Source organism: Bubalus kerabau, chromosome 1 (genome assembly GCF_029407905.1).
Source record: "Bubalus kerabau isolate K-KA32 ecotype Philippines breed swamp buffalo chromosome 1, PCC_UOA_SB_1v2, whole genome shotgun sequence".
NCBI classification, from domain to species: domain Eukaryota; kingdom Metazoa; phylum Chordata; class Mammalia; order Artiodactyla; family Bovidae; genus Bubalus; species Bubalus kerabau.
Genome location: NC_073624.1, coordinates 243,089,786 through 243,111,352, shown reverse-complemented (window position 1 = coordinate 243,111,352; position 21,567 = coordinate 243,089,786). Strand labels below are relative to the sequence as shown.

General features: G+C 38.7%; 1 protein-coding gene across 2 annotated transcripts in view; it reads right to left on the bottom strand.

Annotated features, from left to right (window-relative positions):
• GABRG2 (gamma-aminobutyric acid type A receptor subunit gamma2) overlaps nt 1–19,947 on the bottom strand; it is a 248,991-nt gene extending 229,044 nt beyond the window's left edge. Inside the window, exon 1 of one of the 2 annotated variants that reach the window (XM_055561939.1) lies at nt 19,896–19,947. The gene's annotated coding sequence lies outside the window, so the exon portion shown is untranslated. The remainder of the gene's footprint in view (nt 1–19,895) is intronic. The other variant, XM_055561977.1, reaches the window with a different exon arrangement.
• Between the last annotated feature and the right edge of the window lie 1,620 nt (nt 19,948–21,567).

Sequence of the window (21,567 nt, the reverse complement as noted above, 5' to 3'; positions counted from 1 at the left end):
TGCGGTTCAGTTCAGTACAGGTCAGTCTCTCAATCATGTCAGACTCTTTGCGACCCCATGAATCTCAGCACGCCAGGCCTTCCTGTCCATCACCAACTCCTGGAGTTCACTGAGACTCACGTCCATCGAGTCAGTGATGCCATCCAGCCATCTCATCCTCTGTCATCCCCTTCTCCTCCTGCCCCCAATCCCTCCCAGCATCAGAGTCTTTTCCAATGAGTCAACTCTTCGCAAGAGGTGGCCAAAGTACTGGAGTTTCAGCTTCAGCATCATTCCTTCCAAAGAAATCCCAGGGCTGATCTCCTTCAGAATGGACTGGTTGGATCTCTGTGCAGTCCAAGGGACTCTCAAGAGTCTTCTCCAACACCACAGTTCAAAAGTATCAATTCTTCGGTGCTCAGCCTTCTTCACAGTCCAACTCTCACATCCATACATGACCCCTGGAAAAACCATAGCCTGGACTAGACGGACCTTTGTTGGCAAAGTAATGTCTCTGCTTTTGAATATGCTATCTAGGTTGGTCATAACTTTCCTTCCAAGGAGTAAGCGTCTTTTAATTTCACATGTGGTAGACCCTCAAAAAACATTCTTGAGTAAATTACAAAATGTGTGAAACACAAGTTGATGAGGTTATAGGCTGGTTTACAGAATAAATTACATCTGTCACAATGGTGAAGCAAAATTCAGCCAACTTTAATATTTCATTTTCACTATAATTCATCTTATTTTTTCCATTAAATTTTAGCCTGCATTTCTGTTATATTTAATTCTTTAAGAAGTCTTAAAGAGAAAAGAAAAATTTTAAAAATCAATGGTAGATATCTTATTGCTGAAATAAAAAATGGTTCAGTCATCTGACAGATTATATTGTTCTAACTGAGGATAATGGCTTCATCTTATAAAGAAAGCCCCTTCTCTTAAAGGCTCAGCATCAAAGACAGTTCAGTTCAGTTCAGTCTCTCAGTCAGGTCTGACTCTTTGGGACCCCATGGACTGCAGCATGCCAGGCTTCCCCTCCATAACCAATTGCTGGAGCCTGCTCAAACTCATGCCCATCAAGTCAGTAATGCCATCCAACCATTTTATCCTCTGTTGTCTCCTTCTCCTTCTCTCTTCAATTTTTTCCAGCACTGGGTCTTTTCCAATGAGTCAGTTCTTCGCATCAGGTGGCCAGAGTATTACAGTTTCAGCTTCAGCATCAACATTAGTCCTTCCAGTGAATATTCAGGACTGATTTCCTTTAGGATGGACTGATTGGATTTCCTTGCAATCCAAGGGACTCTCAAGGTCTTCTCCAGCACCATAGTTCAAAATCATCAATTCTTTGGCACTCAGCTTTCTTTATAGTCCAACTCTCACATCCATACATGACTACTGGGAAAACCATAGCTTTGCCAAGACGGACCTTTGTTGGCAAAGTAATGTCTCTGCTTTTTAATATGCTGTCTAGGTTGGTCATAGCTTTTCTTCCAAGGTGCAAGTATCTTTTAATTTAATGGCCTAAGTCACCACCTGCAGTGATTTGGGAGCCCAAGAAAATAAAGTCTGTCACTGTTTCCATTGTTTCCCCATCTATTTGCCATGAAATGATGGGACTGGATGCTATGATCTTGGTTTTTTGAATGTTGAGTTTTAAGCCACTTTTTCACTCTCCTCTTTCACTTTCATCAAGTGGCTCTTTAGTGCTTCTTCACTTTCTGCCATAAGGGTAGTGTCACCTGCTTATATGATGTTGCTGATATTTCTCCTGGCAATCTTGATTCCAGTTTGTGCTTCATTCAGCCCAGCATTTTGCATGATGTACTCTGCATACAAGTTAAATAAGCAGGGTGACAATATATAGCCTTGACATACTCCTTTCCCAATTTGGAACCAGTCCATTGTTCCATGTCCAGTTCTAACTGTTGTTTCTTGACCTTCATACAGATTTCTCAGGAGGCAGGTAAGATGGTCTGGTATTCCCATCTCTTGAAGAATTTTCCACAGTTTGCTGCGATCCACATAATCAAAGGCTATGGTGTAGTCAATAAAGCAGAAGTAGTTGTTTATCTGTAACTCTCTTGCTTTTTCTACAATCCAACAGATGTTGGCAATTGATCTCTGGTTCCCTCTTCCTTTTCTAAATCCAGCTGGAATATCTGTAATTTCACAGTTTACGTACTGTTGATGCCTAGCTTGAAGAATTTTGAGCATTATTTTGCTAGCATGTGAGATGAAGGCAACTGTGCAGTAGTTTGACTATTTTTGGGCATTGCCTTTCTTTGGGATTGGAGTGAAAACTGACCTGTTCCAGTCCTGTGGCCACTGTTGAGGTGAATTTAATTCAGATGGCCATTATATCTACTACTGTGGGCAAAAATCCCTTAGAAGAAATGGAGTAGCTCTCGTAGTCAAAAAAAGAGTCTGAAATGCAGTACTTGGATGCAATCTCCAAAATGACAGAATGATCTCTGTTCATTTCCAAGGCAAACCATTCAGTATCACAGTAATCCAAGTCTATGCCCCAACCACTAATGTTGAAGATGCTGAATGGTTCTATGAAGAGCTACAAGACCTTCTAGAACTAACACCCCTAAAAGATATCCTTTTCATCATAGGGGACTGGAATGCAAAAGTAAGAAGTCAAGAGATACTTGGAGTAACAGGCAAGTTTGGCCTTGGAGAACAAAATGAAGTGGGGCAAAGGCTAACAGAGTTTTGCCAAAAATGCACTGGTCATAGCAAACACCCTTTTCCAAGAACACAAGAGATGACTCTACCCAAGGACATCACCAGATGGCCAATACCAAAATCAGATTGATTATATTCTTTACAATAAAAGACAGGGAATCTCTTTAATATCCCCAACCTAAAACTAATATCTCTATGTCCTTTTTCTAACATTCAAATAACAAGACATATTTTAACATATAATTAATTTAATATTAAAATGATTAGTATTCCATTTTATGCTCTAGAAAGCCACAAGATAATTTTGCTTATTTACTCTTGTCATTATGAATTGTTTCAATATGTTGTGATCAGGAAGCAGTATAAAAATTATAATACATGATCCTTATTGAGCATTATTAATTGTGCTGTCTCCTAAAGTATTATATTTTAGAAGAAGTAATTCCTTTACTCCTAGCAACACTATACAGCAAGAATTTTACTACTGAATTTTTATGGAAGAATAAACTGATACATAGGAAGGCGAAGAAGCTCTTCCGTTGTGACACAGCTAGTAAATAGCAGTTAGCAAGCAGTAGAGTTGAGATATGAACACTGACAGTTTGGCTTCTGAATGTCTGAGCCACTGTCCTCTAGTTGTACAACACAGAAGCTGAGCTGTGGTGGATAAAGCTCTGGTCCTAGTAGTCTTGGACAAGGTTTTTGACTGAGTTCCTCAATTTCAAAATAGAAATATTATATATTATTTATGGCTTAATACAATGTTTGAGACCATAGATTTTGGAGTGACACTAGATTTGAAGCCAAGTTCTGCTACTCACCAGCTGTATCACTTGAGCAAGTCACGGAGCCTATTTGTGCCATGATTTCCCCACTGAGCAACTGAACTGAACTGAACTTCCCCCATAAACACTAAGAAAATAATAAAATGCATACCTCATAGATGTTCTGAGAATTAAATTAGTTTCCCTCTCTCCTTCCTTCTTTCTCTCCGTCTCTCTCTCACTTGGAGAGTCTTATAACTGTAATCACTTTAAAAGTACTTGTTAAATATCATCAGTTCAGTTTAGTTCACTTCAGTCGCTCAATCGTGTTCAACTCTTTGCGACCCCGTGAATCGCAGCACGCCAGGCCTCCCTGTCCATCACCAACTCCCGGAGTTCACTCAGACTCACGTCCATCGAGTCAGTGATGCCATCCAGCCATCTCATCCTCTGTCGTCCCCTTCTCCTCCTGCCCCCAATCCCTCCCAGCATCAGAGTCTTTTCCAATGAGTCAACTCTTCGCATGAGGTGGCCAAAGTACTGGAGTTTCAGCTTTAGCATCATTCCTTCCAAAGAAATCCCAGGGCTGATCTCCTTTAGAATGGACTGGTTGGATCTCCTTGCAGTCCAAGGGACTCTCAAGAGTCTTCTCCAACACCTCAGTTCAAAAGCATCAGTTCTTCGGCACTCAGCTTTCTTCACAGTCCAACACTCACATCCATACAAGACCACAGGAAAAACCATAGCCTTGACTAGATGGAACTTTGTTGGCAAAGTAATGACTCTGCTTTTGAATATGCTATCTAGGTTGGCCATAACTTTCCTTCCAAGGAGTAAGAGTCTTTTAATTTCATGGCTGCAGTCACCATCTGCAGTGATTTTGGAGCCCAGAAAAATAAAGTCTGACACTGTTTTCCACTGTTTCCCCATCCTTTTCCCATGAGGTGATGGGACCAGATGCCATGACCTTAGTTTTCTGAATGTTCAGCTTTAGGCCAACTTTTTCACTCTCCTCTTTCACTTTCATCAAAAGGCTTTTGAGTTCCTCTTCACTTTCTGCCATAAGGGTGGTGTTATCTGCATATCTGAGATTATTGATATTTCTCCCGGCAATCTTGATTCCAACTTGTGCTTCTTCCAGCCCAGCGTTTCTCATAATATACTCTGCATAGAAGTTAAATAAGCCGGGTGACAATATACAGCCTTGACGTACTCCTTTTTCTATTTGGAACCAGTCTGTTGTTCAACATCCAGTTCTAACTGTTGCCTCCTGACCTGCATATAGGTTTCTCAAGAGGCAGGTCAGGTGGTTTGATATTCTCATCTCTTTCAGAATTTTCTACAGTTTATTGTGATCCACACAGTCAAAGGCTTTGGCATAGTCAATAAAGCAGAAATAGATATTTTTCTGGAACTCTCTTCCTTTTCAATGATCCAGCAGATGTTGGCAATTTGATCTCTGGTTCCTCTGCCTTTTCTAAAACCAGCTTGAACATCAGGAAGTTCATGGTTCACGTATTGCTGAAGCCTGGCTTGGAGAATTTTGAGCATTAATTTACTAGCGTGTGAGATGAGTGCAATTGTGCGGTAGTTTGAGCATTCTTTGCCATTACCTTTGTTTGGGATTGGAATGAAAACTGACCTTTTCCAGTCCTGTGGCCACTGCTGAGTTTTTCAAATTTGCTGGCATATTGAGTGCAACACTTTCACAGCATTATCTTTCAGGATTTGAAATAGCTCAACTGGAATTCCATCACCTCCAGTAGCTTTGTTTGTAGTGATACTTTCTAAGGCCTGCTTGACTTTATATTCCAGGATGTCTGGCTCTAGGTGAGTGATCACACCATCATGATTATCTGGGTCATGAAGAGCTTTTTTGTACAGTTCTTCTGTGTATTCTTGCCACCTCTTCTTAATATCTTCTGCTTCTGTTAGATCCATACCACTTCTGTCCTTTATCGAGCCCATCTTTGTATGAAATGTTCCGTTGATATCTCTGATTTTCTTGAAGAGATCTCTTGTCTTTCCCATTCTGTTGTTTTCAAAAGGACTAAATTAATTTGAATAAATAATGGCTGCAAAACCCGAAATAAAACGAAATAGGAAATAGGCATTGTTGTCTTCAATAGAGTATAGAGAATATTCAATAGAGAACATCTCTATTTTCATGTCTCATCAATCTTATCCTTGGATTCTGTTCTTTATTCTAAATTAATTGTGGTTACTATAAAATTCCAGTTTTTCCTCTCAATTCCTGGCCTCACTACTTGTTCCCAATATCTGGACAAACTTCCTTCTCTGTATCATTCCCCTCCTTCTTTATTGCTCTCTATTATCATCATCATCATATGCTGTGCTTAGTCTCTCAGTTGTGTCTGACTCTTTGAGACCCCAAGAACTGTAGCCCATCAGGCTCCTCCATCCATGGCGATTCTCCAGGCAAGAATACTGGAGTGGGTTGCCACAATCTCCTCCAGGGGATCGTTTCAACCCAGGGATTCAACCCAGTTTTCCCATGTTGCAGGTGGATTCTTTACCATCTGAGCTACCAGGGAAGCCTGAGAATACTGGAGTGGGTAGCCCATCCCTTTCCCAACAGATCTTCCCAACCAAGAAATCAAACCAGGGTCTCCTGCTATGCAGGTGGATTCTTTACCAGCTGAGCTACCAGGGAAGCCCTAGTCATTTTCATGATCATCATTATGAAGCCCTCAGTCTCTCTGGGAAGGGTTCTCTGGCGTGTTCAAGATCAGTATGGGAGCCCTCACTCAAGTATGTTCCTACAGCTCCCTATGTTGTTGCTGTCATAACACTCACCATCAGTCCATATGACAATTGATTTCCTACTTGCCTGTCTGTTATCTTCAATTAAGCACAACTTAAGAAATTCTCTATCTCTCTAGCACCTACCACACTTCCTGATATGAAGCATTTTGTTCTGTATGTATACTGAGTACCTGGAATCCTTCTTTTCAATTGATGGGCACTAAGGTCTAAATCAGTGGTTCCCAAAAGATGGTGTGTGGAAATATTTTCTCAGCCAGCGAAAACAAACAAATAAATATATTTAGTCACTTTTCATAAAGACAAATTTATTTACTTTTTTAAAGTTCTTATGCTTATGATTTTCATAAAATATTCTTCATTAAATGAAAGTTATAATAAGTGAATAGGTTTATTGTAGCCTTTTAGAAAATTAAAAGCATTCAACTTATTAATCCTAGAATCTGTATTTCTTAAAATTTAACTAAACCATGAAATCTAAAATTCTGGTGTCAACAGAATGAGGCATAAAAATATGGACCTAAGTGGGTGATGTAGAAAAGTATGATGGTGAAGAGATTCTAAAAAGGATATGTGGTAACTTTTTTTTCATAACGTCGCTTAGAATTAGTGTAAAATGTATTGCAATAGTCATGAATTTTAAACTATTTATTGTAATCTAAGTGAATATTCTATTTGTGTACCTGTCCCAATACATAAGTCTCATAAATGGAAGTCATAGAGCTTCTGCATTTCAGTAAGGCATTTGATAGAGTTCCAAGAACTATTATTAGACCAGGTATAGAAATATTTCATAGTTGATGATAAAAAAGCATGAATTCATAGCCTTTAAGTGATGGATATATGTCAATGTCAGCTTGAAATGTTATGGCATTTTCTTTGGCTCAGGAACATTCAAAATTTTATTATTGACTTGGACTGAGGTCACTGATACCTTGCCTATTTAATCTTGGTGTGACAGGTATTATAAAGAAACAACAATGATGGAGAATCAGATACAAAAAAGTCCTTGAGAGATTAAAATAATTGACCATTTTAAGAAAAAAAATATGTTAAGTGATAATACAAATATACGCTTGTATGACAAAAGGAAATTCACAAGTTTACTCATTAAAAGAAAGGTAGATGAGATTTTAATTCAATATGAGCTAACAGTATGACGGACCTAAAAATAGTTGTTATTTCCTTTTGTATTAATTAATTAAAGGGTAGAATAGGCACAAGGGAAAATAACAATTATTTGCTTTTGAGTAGTAGACAGATACCATATTGCAAGATGTTTTGATGAAGGCAATGCATAGAAAGATGAGCTACCAAATGTTGAAAAGAATCAACCTGAAATTAAAGAAGAGTTAGACAAATTTTGTCTGTATTTCAAATATGCATTTAACTTTTTCATTCTGGGGAGTATGTGTATAGTGCATGTCTGTGTATGTGTTTATATGTTGTCCACACAGATTATAGAAAAGTATCCAAGAAGAAAAATGCTTTTCATTTATTTATAAAAATGCTTTTCATTTATTTATAAAAATATTTCAGATTATATAATATCAAATTAAATGTTTGTAGAGACAGTCTATTATAAATGAAGTAATAATGAAGTCACTTTCCTACAGGTAAAGGTCACAAATACTAGTATTTTACATCCTCCAAACAACTGTTTAAAATGCAATTACTTTTCCAACTTATTTAAATATTGAGAGCTGTGAAATATACATTGTAATAAACTTGCCTTTGATTTTTGCAGATAGGTAATGTCATAAGTGAGGTTGTGAGCAATATTAGAGGATAATAAGTCAGATTTTAATATTTTTTATACATTTCTTTCTCTGAAAGTGCATTTTATTCATGTTAATTAAAGAGAATCAATAATAGAGTGCTGAGAAAATGGCTTTATAAAGCACATTTGGTCAGTGTTGAACAAACATTCTGTCAGGGTACTGAACAAGAAGGAATGGAGTCAAATATGTCACTCTAGATGCTGCTTTCCTCAAATATTGTTCTTCCATCTTGTTTCCACTTACTCTACTAGGTCTGTGGGGTGAAATAAGCATAGAGGTAAATGTGGAGTTACTGCAGGAGAGGAATACTCTATAACTTGAATAAATGGACTCTCTTTCTTATTCACTACTTTTCTTTCACTATGGATGTCACACTTCGTTGGTCCAGCCTACGGCTAATGTGTCATCATGATGAATGCCACCCAGTGCTATGAGACAATAGTCTAGTGAAATAAGGGCTTCATGATGAGCTGTAGTTCATTTCTGATTTTTGCATAGATTGGTTGAGTTACCTTGAGTACATCAGGTCATGTCAGCATATTGGAGTTTTTGGCGGCATCCTTGCTTGCCTCATATATAATGAATGTATTGCATGTTGTAACCTTTCAATATGAGTAATCAAAGTTATTAATAAGACAGTAACAATATTGTACTATCTTATAGCTAATGTTGCTAGGTTACTAAATTTATCTCAATAGCTAGTTTCTTTATTGAGATTATAGGAATGCTTTTCTACTTGTGTGTTATATAATTTCTTTAAAATATTTGAAAATATTATTTTTATTTATGAAGGTATAATTGAAAGATAAATTATAAAGTATTTTAAGTATATAATATGATGCTTTGATATATGTATACACTGTGAAAAGATTCCTCCCTACTGAGTTAATTAACATATCCATCATCTCACATATTTATTAATATAGTAGAAAGAGGATATCTTTGATAGGGAATGCCCCCATTCTTCTTCAGAAGCTCTAACTAAAATAAATAAACTGTAAAGGGAAAAACTGGTAATTTCCAAAGAGGAAAACAGGATAACATGAGAGATATTAGGAACTTACAGAAAGCCTAAAAATGAGAGTTGGATTTAGTTGCAAGTCATGTCCAACTCAGGACTGCAGCCTGTCAGGCTCCTCTGTCCATGGAATTCGCCAAGCAAGAATACTATAGTAGGTTGCCACTTCCTTTTCCAGATCTTTCTGATTCAGGGATTGAATCTAGGTCTCTTAGTCTCCTGCATTGGCATTTGAGTCCTTTACCACTAGCGCTTCCTGGGAAGGCCCTGATTAGTTGCAAGGCAGTGATGCACAATCCTATATGATATCAACAATATGGGTAATCTAAAAAAGCTAAATTTGTAGCAAAACAGAGTAGAATGGTGATTACTGCTGGTTGGAGAGTGGGAGAAATGGGGAGTGTTAGTTAAAGAATAAAATCTTCCAGTTAGAAGATCAACAAATTCTGAGGATCTAGTGCACAGCATTGTGATTATGGTTAACAATACTATACGATATAGTTGAAACTTGTTAAAAGTAAATCATAAATGTTCTCTCCACAAAAAGAAAAAGGTAGTAATTTGACAAGATGAGAGTCCTAGCTAACAGTTCAGTTCAGTCGCACAGTCGTGTCCCACTGTTTGTGACCCCATGGACTGCAGTACGCCAGGCCTCCCTGTCCATTGCCAACTCCTGGAGTTTACCCAAACTCATGTCCATTGAGTCAGTGATGCCATCCAATCATCTCATCCTCTGTCGTTCCCTTCTCCTCCCACTTCAATCTTTCCCAGCATCAAGGTCTTTTCAAATGAGTCAGTTCTTTGCATCAGGTGGCCAAAGTATTAGAGTTTCAGCTTCAGCCTCAGTCCTTCCAATGAATATTCAGGGCTGATCTCCCTTAGGATGGACTGGTCAGATCTCCTTGCAGTCCAAGGGACTCTCAAGAGTCTTCTCCAACACCACAGTTCAAAAGCATCAATTCTATGGTGCTCAGCTTTCTTTATACTCCAGTTCTCACATCCATGCATGACTACTGGAAAAACCATAGCTTTGATTAGATGGACCTTTGTTGGCAAAGTAATGTCTCTGCTTTTTAATATGATGTCTAGGTTGGTCATTACTTGTCCTCCAAGGAGCAAGTATCTTTTTATTTCATGGCTGCAGTCACCATCTGCAGTGATTTTGGAGCCCCCCCAAAATAGTCTGCCGCTGTTTCCACTGTTTCTCCATCTATTTGCCATGAAGTAATGGGACCGGATGCCATGATCTTTGTTTTCTGAATGTTGAACTTCAAGCCAACTTTTTCACTCTCCTATTTAACTTTCATCAAAGGGCTCTTTAGTTCTTCTTCACTTTCTGCCATAAGGGTGGTGTCATCTGCATATCTGAGTTTATTGATATTTCTCCCAGCAATCTTAATTCCAGCTTGTGCTTCCTCCAGCCCAGTGTTTCTCATGATGTACTCTGCATATAAGTTAAACAAGCAGGGTGACAATATAAAGCCTTGATGTACTCCTTTTCTTAATTGAAACCAGTCTGTTGTTCCATGTCCAGTTCTAACTGTTGCTTCCTGACCTCCATACAGATTTCTCAAGAGACAGGTCAGGTGGGCTGGTATTCCCATTTCCTTCAGAATTTTCCAGTTTATTGTGATCCACACAGTCAAAGGCTTTGGCATAGTCAATAAAGCAGAAATAGCTATTTTTCTAGAAACTCTTGCTTTTTCCATGATCCAGCAGATGTTGGCAATTTGATCTCTTTTGCCTTTTCTAAAACCAGCTTGAACATCTGGAAGCTCACGGTTCACGTATTGCTGAAGCCTGGCTTGGAGAATTTTGAGCATTACTTTGCTAGCCTGTGAGATGAGTGCAATTGTGTGGTAGTTTGAGCTTTCTTTGGCATTGCCTTTCTTTGGGATTGGAATGAAACTGACCTTTTCCAGTCCTGTGGCCATTGTTGAGTTTTCCAAATTTGCTGGCATATTGAGAGCAGCACTTTCACAGCATCATCTTTTAGGATTTGAAATACCTCAACTGGAATTCCATCACCTCCACTTGCTTTGTTCATAGTGATGCTTTCTAAGGCCCACTTGACTTCACATTCCAGGATGTCTGGCTCTAGGTGAGTGATCATACCATTGTGATTATCTTAGTCATGAAGCTCTTTTTTGTACAGTTCTTCTGTGTATTCTTGCCACCTGTTCATAATATCTTCTGCTTCTGTTAGGTCCATATCATTTATGTTCTATATTGAGCCCAACTTTGCATGAAATGTTCCCTTGGTATCTCTAATTTTCTTGAAGAGATCTCTAATCTTTCCCATTCTATTGTTTTCCTCTATTTCTTTACACTGATCACTGAGGAAGGCTTTCTTATCTCTTCTTGCTATTCTTTGGAACTCTGCGTTCAAATGGGTATATCTTTCCTTTTCTCCTTTGCTTTTTGTTTCTCTTTTTTTCACAGCTATTTTTAAGGCCTCCTCAGACAACCATGTTGCTTTTTTGCATTCCTTTTTCTTGGGGATGGTCTTGATCCCTGTCTCCTGTACAATGTCATGAACCTCTGACCATAGTTCATGAGGCATTCTGTCTATCAGATGTAGTCCCTTAAATCTATTTTTCACTTCCATAATTTGGCCCCAGGTAAATAACAGGGAGGGAACACAGCCCCACCCATCAAGAGAAAATTGGATTAAAGGTTTACTGAACATGGCCCTGCCTATCAGAACAAGTCCCAATTTCCCCCTCAGTCAGTCTCTCCCATTAGGAAGCTTCCATAAGCCTCCTACCCTTCTCCATCAGAGGGCAGACAGACTGAAAACCACAATGACAGGAACCTAACCAATCTGATAACAGGGACCACAGCCTTGTCTAACTCAATGTAACTATGAGCCATGCCGTGTAGGGCCACCCAAGATGGACAGGTCATGGTGGAGAGTTCTGACAAAATGTGGTCCACTGGAGTAGGGAATGGCAAACACTTCAGTATTCTTGCCTTGAGAACCCTATGAACAGTATGAAAAAGTGATTATTAACCCTATATATAACACAAACATATTAATAGGAATTTATGTAAGTAAGGAGAGGGATATGGCAACCCACTCCAGTACTCTTGCCTGGAAGATCCCATGGACGGAGGAGCCTAGTAGGCTACAGTCCATGGCGTTGCAAAGAGTCCGGCACAACCGAGTGACTTCAGTACATAAGTAAACATCAGTGGCACAATCTGTAAAAGGCTGGTAGTTTAATTATGCCAGCCTATCCTGTAAGTTTCTGAAAACAAATGTGTTAGATGATTACATATGAGCCTTTGCATACTGGATTATTTATTATTTCAGTCACGAGCATTCATTCTCCCTTCTTTTGGAAGAGGGTGTTTAGATGGGTCTGAGCCCACTTTTGTCTTCAAGGTACCATATGATTCAGTCCAGGGCAATCAAAGCATAATTTCCATCTATAGTTATTAGTCTCAATATAGACACATGACCCAATCACTGCTAATTCTTGTCTAAATGTATGATTTTTCTTAAACCTCTCAATGTAGATACTGCCCTGTAGGCAACTATCTCACTTTCCTGGGGAGGAAGAGAACAAAGCCAACATGTCTGAGTATTTGAATCCAATATGTGAAAAGTAAATCCCTCTCTTTTTATAAGCTTAAGCTGATCATCCCCTCTGCTTTCTTAAATCTTTCCTGTTTCTTTGTCAATGTCTAGTTTAGATGTGAACAACTCTCTTTACTCAACTTCTTATATGAATTCCCAGAGCTCATATGGCCAAGATAACACACATTTTGGGCACTTCCTTCTAGTCTACCTTGGACTGCTTCAGCTGAATTTTTCCTGGGCCCATATCTTACCATTACCCTCAATGCTCCCCACCACAGACAAATGTACACACACACAGAACACTCACATACAAACACATACCTCGCTTAAAAACTCAAACAGTATGGGGAATGTACCTGTACACATTCTCCACAGATATAATATATGTTACTTTTTCCTGACCAGGTGCTTAGAAAACACTAATTGATTTACACATATTTCTCAAAATTTCTTCAAAAGACACACAAAAAAGCCAAAATTATGAGCCTGATGCCACTGCGAGCTTTGACATATTCAGAAATCTACATGATTTTATAAAAGGGAATATGTTCTGATATTAAGACTAACTTGACTTGAAGAAATGAGAGTATGTCATTAAATATTATGCCAAATATGATATCCATACATAGAGAGAGACCCCTTGGGCAAAGGCATAAGTACAGCACCAAAGATAATTAGGAAATACTCTTTGAAATGTGTCTAGGGCAGGAGAGAAAATTTAGATCCTGAGAACTATTTTGGAATTATGCTACAATTGCAAATATCAAAGGATCTATATTACATTTAAAACTAAATTTAATATGTTGAAACATTGAGTTTTAGACAGCCTTTGGAATCAATAAACATGCAGAACGAAGAGGCTGAGAAGCTACATAAGCATTTGTGTCACCCAACATATGCACTGTCATGCCATGAAAATCAACTTAAGGATAAAAAAAAATAGCAATATTAAATATATTTAGGCTTAAATGTACTATATCTACTAGCTATCTGAAATGATCTTAGCTGGAAAAAAGTATTCTGCTTTCTGTTTCTTTTTTCTCATTTCTTTGACCTTTTACCCAGTAAGAGGTAAGCATTGATCAGTAGCCCTGATTATAGCTGTACCTTTATATTAGACATATGTTTATTAGATCTGTACATATCATTGATATCTTTTATAGCTACCCAATTTTAGAGGTTGCATTTGAAGATAACCCAGAAAATTGAACATCATTTTTTAGATGATACTCTGCTACTTTTTCCTTCAAAAAATCCTAAAGAAAACCAATTGGAAATTAAATAGCAATTTTTGCTTCATAAAATTTCCTTGAAAAATACATGTGATTTTACAGAAATTATTGGTAAAATACATCTTAACATTATGTTTGCATGGGAAGTCCAAATACTGCAGAAAACAAGATTTTTCTTGTATTGGTTTAAAACTTTGCATTCTGTCACTTTTATTCCACTTGATTTTAAACATAATTTATTTTAGACTACATAATAATTATTCCTCAGTGATTTGCATATTCTTCATTTGGAAATCTTTAAAATGTTATTTGCCAATGTTCTTAGCCTAAATTTAATAATATGTCATCCTTTTTTGATTAAGGTTTTTCTTTAGTGTGAATCTGAGTAAACATAAGCATGAGAAGATTAATTACATTTAGTTACCATGCAGAATGTGTAATAGCAAATAAATAAACAGGAATATATTTAGCAGTCCAAATATAGGAAGAGTATCCTGAGCATACATCTTGATAGTACATGATTTGTTCTTCATGCATATGAGTCATAGTACTAACATGCATAAATCTTTTATCATCACTTGTCCTATAGTGGTATAGAGAATGCTGTATCAGCATACTGGAGGTTGTATTTTGTTCCATTATAGCTATCATCTTTTAAAAGGTATTTTTCTATACAAAACCAATACAATATTGTAAAGTAATTAGCCTCCAATTAAAATAAATAAATTTAAATTTTAAAAAAAGATATTTTTCTGTACTGTCTTAAATGAAGTCAATTCATTATTAATACATTTTGAAAAATGTACACAATATATTACAAATACTATTGTATCTTTATACAAACAATTCAGTAATTGCATGGCCATTTTATGTGTCTTTTACAAAATATGATTTTAAGTTTTATATTTTATCCTAACACCTCAGCTGCTTTACTCCTAAATCTCTAATTGAAAGCCATTTCAAAGGGAGGGCACTGTATGGACTTAGTAATTAATCTTAATTTTATTAAAGACAAAAACAGTAGTAATAACTCTACAATTATTACTTTATGTACCATAAACGAAGTATAGTGCTAAGTAGTTTTATGAATAATCTCCGTGGTACATACAGCAACACGAAGGACATAAGATTATTCTCCCAATTTAAAATTCTCCCAATTTAATACTTTGAACTAAATAGTTTTAGTGACTTAAAAGATACTGCTACTAATAAATGGCAGAGCAAGACTTGTGCTCAGGTGTGACTGGAGACTTGAATGGTTATAAATGGAAGACATGTATCAGAAGTACGATGGAGCTTTTCTTTGTAACAAGTTATGAGAATGAGAGCAGAGCAGGGCACATAGATGTTTAACATTTCTTTCTTAAGCTAGTAAATGGTTTTTAGATTTTTAAAGATGAAAGTATATAACTGTATTTTAAATAAGTCTACTAGAATAAGACTAGAGGTGAAATATATTAGCTAAGGAAATGGCAACCCACTCCAGTATTCTTGCCTTGAGAATCCCAGGGACGGGGGAGCCTGGTGGGCTGCCGCCTATGGGATCGCATAGAGTCGGACATGACTGAAACGACTTAGCAGCAGCAGCAGCATAGTTATATTTAAAATACTTATAATTTTTAATGAATATTGGAGACCAAATTAATTGTACAGCTGATGATTTTAATCCAGTGTGATTGGGAAACGAACAGCATATGAAATCATGACCCTGTCATTTTGTTCATGCTGTTCTGAGCAAGAACCTTTTCACTCTCTATTAGGGGACATGTTAACCCAATTATACCAACTTTAATGGATTTTTATCAAAATGTGCTTTTTGATATTATCCCAGTTAAGTAAATAAAATTCTTTTATTACTAGTATGAACAGGACAGTTTAATACATTTTATAATGAAGATTTGCTTAATTTACTGAATTTTGTTTTAGTCTTAATTGTAGTTTCTGTGCTTTTGTTTCTTTTCATTTCATTGTATTTTATTTTCTAAAAATGAAATTGGTAATACATTAGTCTTATAGGGAAACAGTCCACAGAAAAACAATTTTTTTCAGATATACATTTTGTTAGTAAGAATTGATTCTTCTGGCAATTTTAGGCAATGAAAACTTTACCAAGCAGTTTTAGAAACTGTAAGTTTTACTCCCTGTTGATTGTGTCTGCAAAGTCATCTTTTACTGGGTCAGTGTTACTTTTAAATGGTATTGACATTGATTTTCTAATTTCTGTCAAATTTTACTTCCTGAAGTGCTAACTACTCTATTTTACTTTAGGTTGATGTTCTTATGTAGTGATATGGCCTAGGATCAAAATAAAAGATTTATGATTTGTATTTTATCACTCAGATAATTTATAAAAACTATATCCTACATTTTAATACTGAACTATGATTCAAGGTGGATAAATATTATTATTATTGTACTAGTTTTGCTTTGTATTTCTGAGCACTTTAAGTCTCAGGGGCTTCCCCAGTGGCACAGTGGGTAAAGAATCTGCCTGAAATGCAGGAGACATAGGAGACACAGGTTCAATCCCTGGGTGGGGAAGATCCCCTGGAGGAGGAAGTGGCAAACTGTACTGGAAACATCCATGCTATTTTTCAAAACGAAAAGCAATTGAGTGATAAGATCAAAATGCCTTCTTAGTAAACAGGTTCTTATGACCAAGTTAATGTAGATAGAAAGGCAAAGTCAAGATCTGATGCTAATGGAAAAATGATACCAAAGTATTCAAAGTGGTTCACCTCAATCTGTGTGGTGCCAGTATGGGTAACTTTATTTTCTTTTTGATAATCTGTCTTTCAATATTTTCTATAATAAACATGTATTACTTTTGAAATAAGGAATAGAAATGAGGCAAGAAAGCAAGCAAACAAGCAGAGACAAATGATATATGGAGTAGAAAGGATTTCTGGGTGTTCTGTAAAGTTCTGTAAATGGCAATCAATATATCACAATTGCAGAGGCAGATTCAAGTTTCGGGAAAAAAAAAAAAAAAGCCGTGTGTGCAGTCCCCAGAAAATGGACCATTGTGGAGGCTAGAAGCCCAGTTAAGGAGGCTATCATGGCATTGTGGGCGAGGAATGATGAATTCTTGAAAGGAATAGGGCATGGAGATGGTGCAAAGTTAGCAGAGTAGCATTGAGCTATAGCAGAAGAAAAACGTAACCCAGTATAAATAAGAATTACATTTAAGTCTTATTAAAAAAAAAAAAGTAATGTCAAAATGGAATGAGTTTCAGCCTAAGGCCCTCAACTGGCTCTCGATGTTAAGAAATAAACAAACAAAACACACACACACACAAAAGAAGAAATAAATGGTTATGTGTTAAGAATTTTATAGTGAAAATTATTCATGTCTCTGGAAATGTTCATTCAAGTATGGGTATATCTCTAGAGAAAAGTTATTCAATCCAACCTAGAATGAATTGGCTGGAAGTGGAACCTGAGGGTGCCACTCCATGCCTGGATGCCAGCCTTTCAGGGAATGAGCAGAAGAAAAGGCTGGGGATGTCCCAAGGTACAGTATTTTTACTTTATGTTGCCTGCAATGTCGTTTGGTGGGTTCCCCTATAAAAAGGCAGACCTTTCTGGTGTCTCTCCCCAACTCTCACTCATTCCATTATCTGATTAGGGAACATATCAGAGGGAACCAACTGTGCCCAGCACCACCCCTTCTTCTCTATCCTTTGGGAGCCAGCCTGACCACAAGCAACCTCAGGTTTTCTGTGCCATAAATTTCACAGTGGAGGAGTCTACAGGGGAAGCCAAGAGCTTCAAAGTTCTGAATTGATAAAGTAGGTAAGTCAGTGTAATTCTTCAGAGAAAAGTAAGGAAGCCTATTTTTGTTTCAGATCTAAAAGCATAACCTACCAAAGACACCAAGTGGTGTCTGCTCATCATAAAGCTTATATTTTGATGTCCACCTACCTGAAATATGTCTATATCTCAGGTTATCCTAAACTCAGATAGGAAAGAAGGTTGTCATTTATTAGGATTTTTCAAACCCTAAAACTGCTGTTGTTGGGATGCTGTCACACCTGTTTCTTGGTCCCCCAGGGTGGAGCTTACCAGATTGAATTCATCCAGAGAATAAATCTGCTGTCTGCCACTGGGTTGGAGAGGTGGCTTGCAGATGTAGTGAATCAGGGAGAGGGAGAATGTGAGTAATGAGATCTAGGGTGGAAAGTGAAAGTCGTTCAGTCATGTCTGACTTTTTGCAACCCCATGGGCTTTGCAACTATATAGTCTATGGAGTTCTCACGGCCAGAATACTGGAATGGATAGCCTTTCTCTTCTCCAGGGGATCTTCCCAACCCAGGGATCGAACCCAGGTCTCCTGCATTGCAGGCGGAATCTTTACTAGCTGAGCCACAAGGGTGGAGGGGAGGTCTAAATCCTCTTAAATAGTTTTCCAAAGCATTCAACTTTTTAGGTCCATTTCCAATGGAGAACTGTTTTTTTTTTTTTTTGAAGTATAGTTGATTTACAATATTATTTGTTTCAGATATACAATATAGTGATTTAATATTTTTATAGGTTATACTCCATTTAAAGTATTAAAAAATAAGGACTTCCCTGGTGGTCCAGGGGTTAAGATTCTGTGCTCCTAATGCAGGGGGCCCAGACTGATCCCTGGTCAGGGAACTAGATACCATATGCTGCAATTAAAGATCCTGCATGTGACAACAAAGACCTGGAGCAGCCAAATAAATTAAAAAAATAAAATTTTAAAGTAACTTTATTATAAAATAAAGTCTATAATGCCCTGTGTTGACAATATAGTCATGCTGCTTATTTATTTTATAAATAGTAGTTTATGCTTCTTAATCCCATACCTCTATCTCTCCCCTCCCCACATCCCTCTGTCTACTATAAACCCCTAGTTTGTTCTCTATACTTGTGAGTCTTTGTTTTGTTATGCATATTCATTTTACTTTTTAGATTCCACATACATGTGATAACAAAGTTTTTCTCTATGTGACTTGTTTAACTTAGCATTATACTAGCTCCATCCACATTGTTGCAAATGCAAGTGGAAGAATGGCTGAATAATAGTCCAGTACATGTGTGTATGTGTGTGTGTGTGTTTGCCACATCTTCACCCATTGATCTATTGATGGGCACTGAGGTTGCTTCTGTATCTTGGATATGATAAATAATGTTGCTAGGAACATTGGGGCACATGTATCTTTTCAAATCAGTTTTCATTTTCTTTGGATATATATCCAGCAGTGGAATTGCTGGATTATATGGTAGTTCTATTTTTTTTTTTTTTGAGGAAGCTCCATATTATTTTCCATAGTGGCTGCACCAATTTACATTCCCACTGAGAGCGTAAAAGAAGTCCCTTTTTTCCACATCCTCAAGAACAACCAAGATGGCAGAAAAAGATGCTGAGCTCACCTCCTCTCACAAGCACACCCAAACCACAACGGTCTGCAGAACAACCACTGATGAAAAAGATGAGAACCTACCAGAAAAGACCTTCTCCAATATAAAGAAGGAACAGCAATGAGACTATGTGGGCTTCCTCAGTGGCTCAGCAGTAAAGAATCAGCCTGCAATGCAGGAGTTGCAGGAGACCTGGGTTCCATCCCAGGCTTGGGAAGATCCTCTGGAGGAGAGCATAGCAACGCACTTGCCTGGAGAATCCCACGGACAGAGGAGCCTGGCGGGCTACAGACTATAGGGTCACACAGAGTCAGATAGGACTGAAGCAACTTAGAACATACGCACACAAGGAGACCATCGGAGGAGTGGACCTGTGATGTAATCAAATCCCATCCCCCACTCCAAGTGGGCAACACATGCATTGGAGAATGATTCTAAAGCTGAGGTTCCCCTTAGGAGTGGGAGTTCAGAGCCCCATGTCAGGCTCCCCAGACCAGGGGTCCGACACCAGGAAGATAAGCCCCTAGAGCATTCGGATTTGAAGCTCAGCACAGCTTAACTGCCGGAGCCTCCCAGGACAGAGCGAAAACAGAGACTTCAGTCTGAATGGCGCACACAAAACGCCAGGGCAAAAGCAGTCATGTGATAGGAGCCTGGCTGGGCCAGACCTACCTGTTGGTCTTAGCGAGCCTCCTGGAGAGGCGGGAGGCTGTCACTCACCCTGGGAACATTCAATTTCAGGAAAGCAGCGGTGGCCATATTGACTCGTTAGCATCAACACTACACCTGGTCCCGCCCCGCAGCACCACAGGTGGTGGGATGCCTCAAGTCACACAACTAAAGGGGCCGAACACAGACCCTCCCATCAGCAAACACGCCCCTGGACATGTGATGGCTGCACATGAAGGCCAAGCCCCAGCTCATTCTACCAGGGGACAGGCGCCAGAAGCAAGAAAACTAGGACCGGCCACACAGGTCAGACCCTACCCTGGGGCCTGTTGGGCCCTGGCCCTGCCCACTAGTAGGTCATCCCAAACTTCCGGACCCCTCCTATCCCTTACTCAACTACATCAGCAACTATCTCCCCACCCCGACCCAACTCACCCAACTCTGATCCAAGGAACAATCTGAAAAGGGCTCTGGGATCCCAGACTTGCAGCCAGACCCTAGGAAACAGCTCTGCTGCCAGTGGTCTGGCACTAACCCCAGGACCTGGCTTCACCTGCCAGTGGGTGGGCAGTAGCGCAGAGTCTTTGAGACCCTGACTCTGCCCACCAGTAAGCCAGCACCAGCCCTGGGGCCCCCTGAAAAAGTGAAGTGAAACCACTAGTCACTCAGTTATATCCCACTGTTTTGTGACCCAATGGACCATAGCCCACCAGGTTCCTCTGTCCATGGGCTTCTCCAGGCAAGAATACTAGAGTGGGTTGCCAGTTTCTTCTCCAATGGATTTTCCCAACCCACGGTTTGAATCTGGGTCTCCCGTATTGCAGGCTGAGTTTTTACCACCTGAGTTACCAAGGAAATCCCCAGGGTCCCATAGTGTTCCTCAACCAGCCATCTCTACATCCTGGCCAACATTTGTTATTTGTAGACTTTTCAAAGATAGTCAGTCTGACAGGTGAGACGTGATATCTCATTGTGATTTTGCTTTGCTTTTCCCTTTTGATTAGTGACGGAGAAGGTGATGGCACCCCACTCCAGTACTCTTGCCTGGAAAATCCCATGGACGGAGGAGCCTGGTGGGCTGCAGTCCATGGGGTCGGGAAGAGTCGGACACGACTGAGCGACTTCACTTTCACTTTTCACTTTCGTGCATTGGAGAAGGAAATGGCAACCCACTCCAGTGTTCTTGCCTGGAGAATCCCAGGGACGGAGGGGCCTGGTGGGCTGCCGTCTATGGGGTCGCACAGAGTCGGACACAACTGAAGTGACTTAGCAGAGCAGCGGCAGTATGATTAGTGATACTGAGTACCTTTTATTATGCCTGTGAGCCATCTGTATGTCATTTTGGGAAAAATGCTTATTCAGGTCCTCTGCCCATTTTGACCAGATGTTTTTTTCTTTAGATACTGAGCTATATGACTTCTTTGTATTAATATGTTTGGGATATTAACCCCTTATTGGTCATATTATTTGTAATTTTTTTCTCCCATTCAGTAGGCTGACTTCTTTTTTTGTAGATGATTTCCTTTGCTGTGCAAAAGATTTTTAATTTCATTAAGTCCCATTTGTTCATTTTTGTTTTGTTTATTTTGCCTTGGGAGATGGGTCCAAACAAATATTGGTCTGATTCAGGTCAAAGCATGTTCTGTCTGTGTTCTCTTCTAGGAGGAGTTTTTAT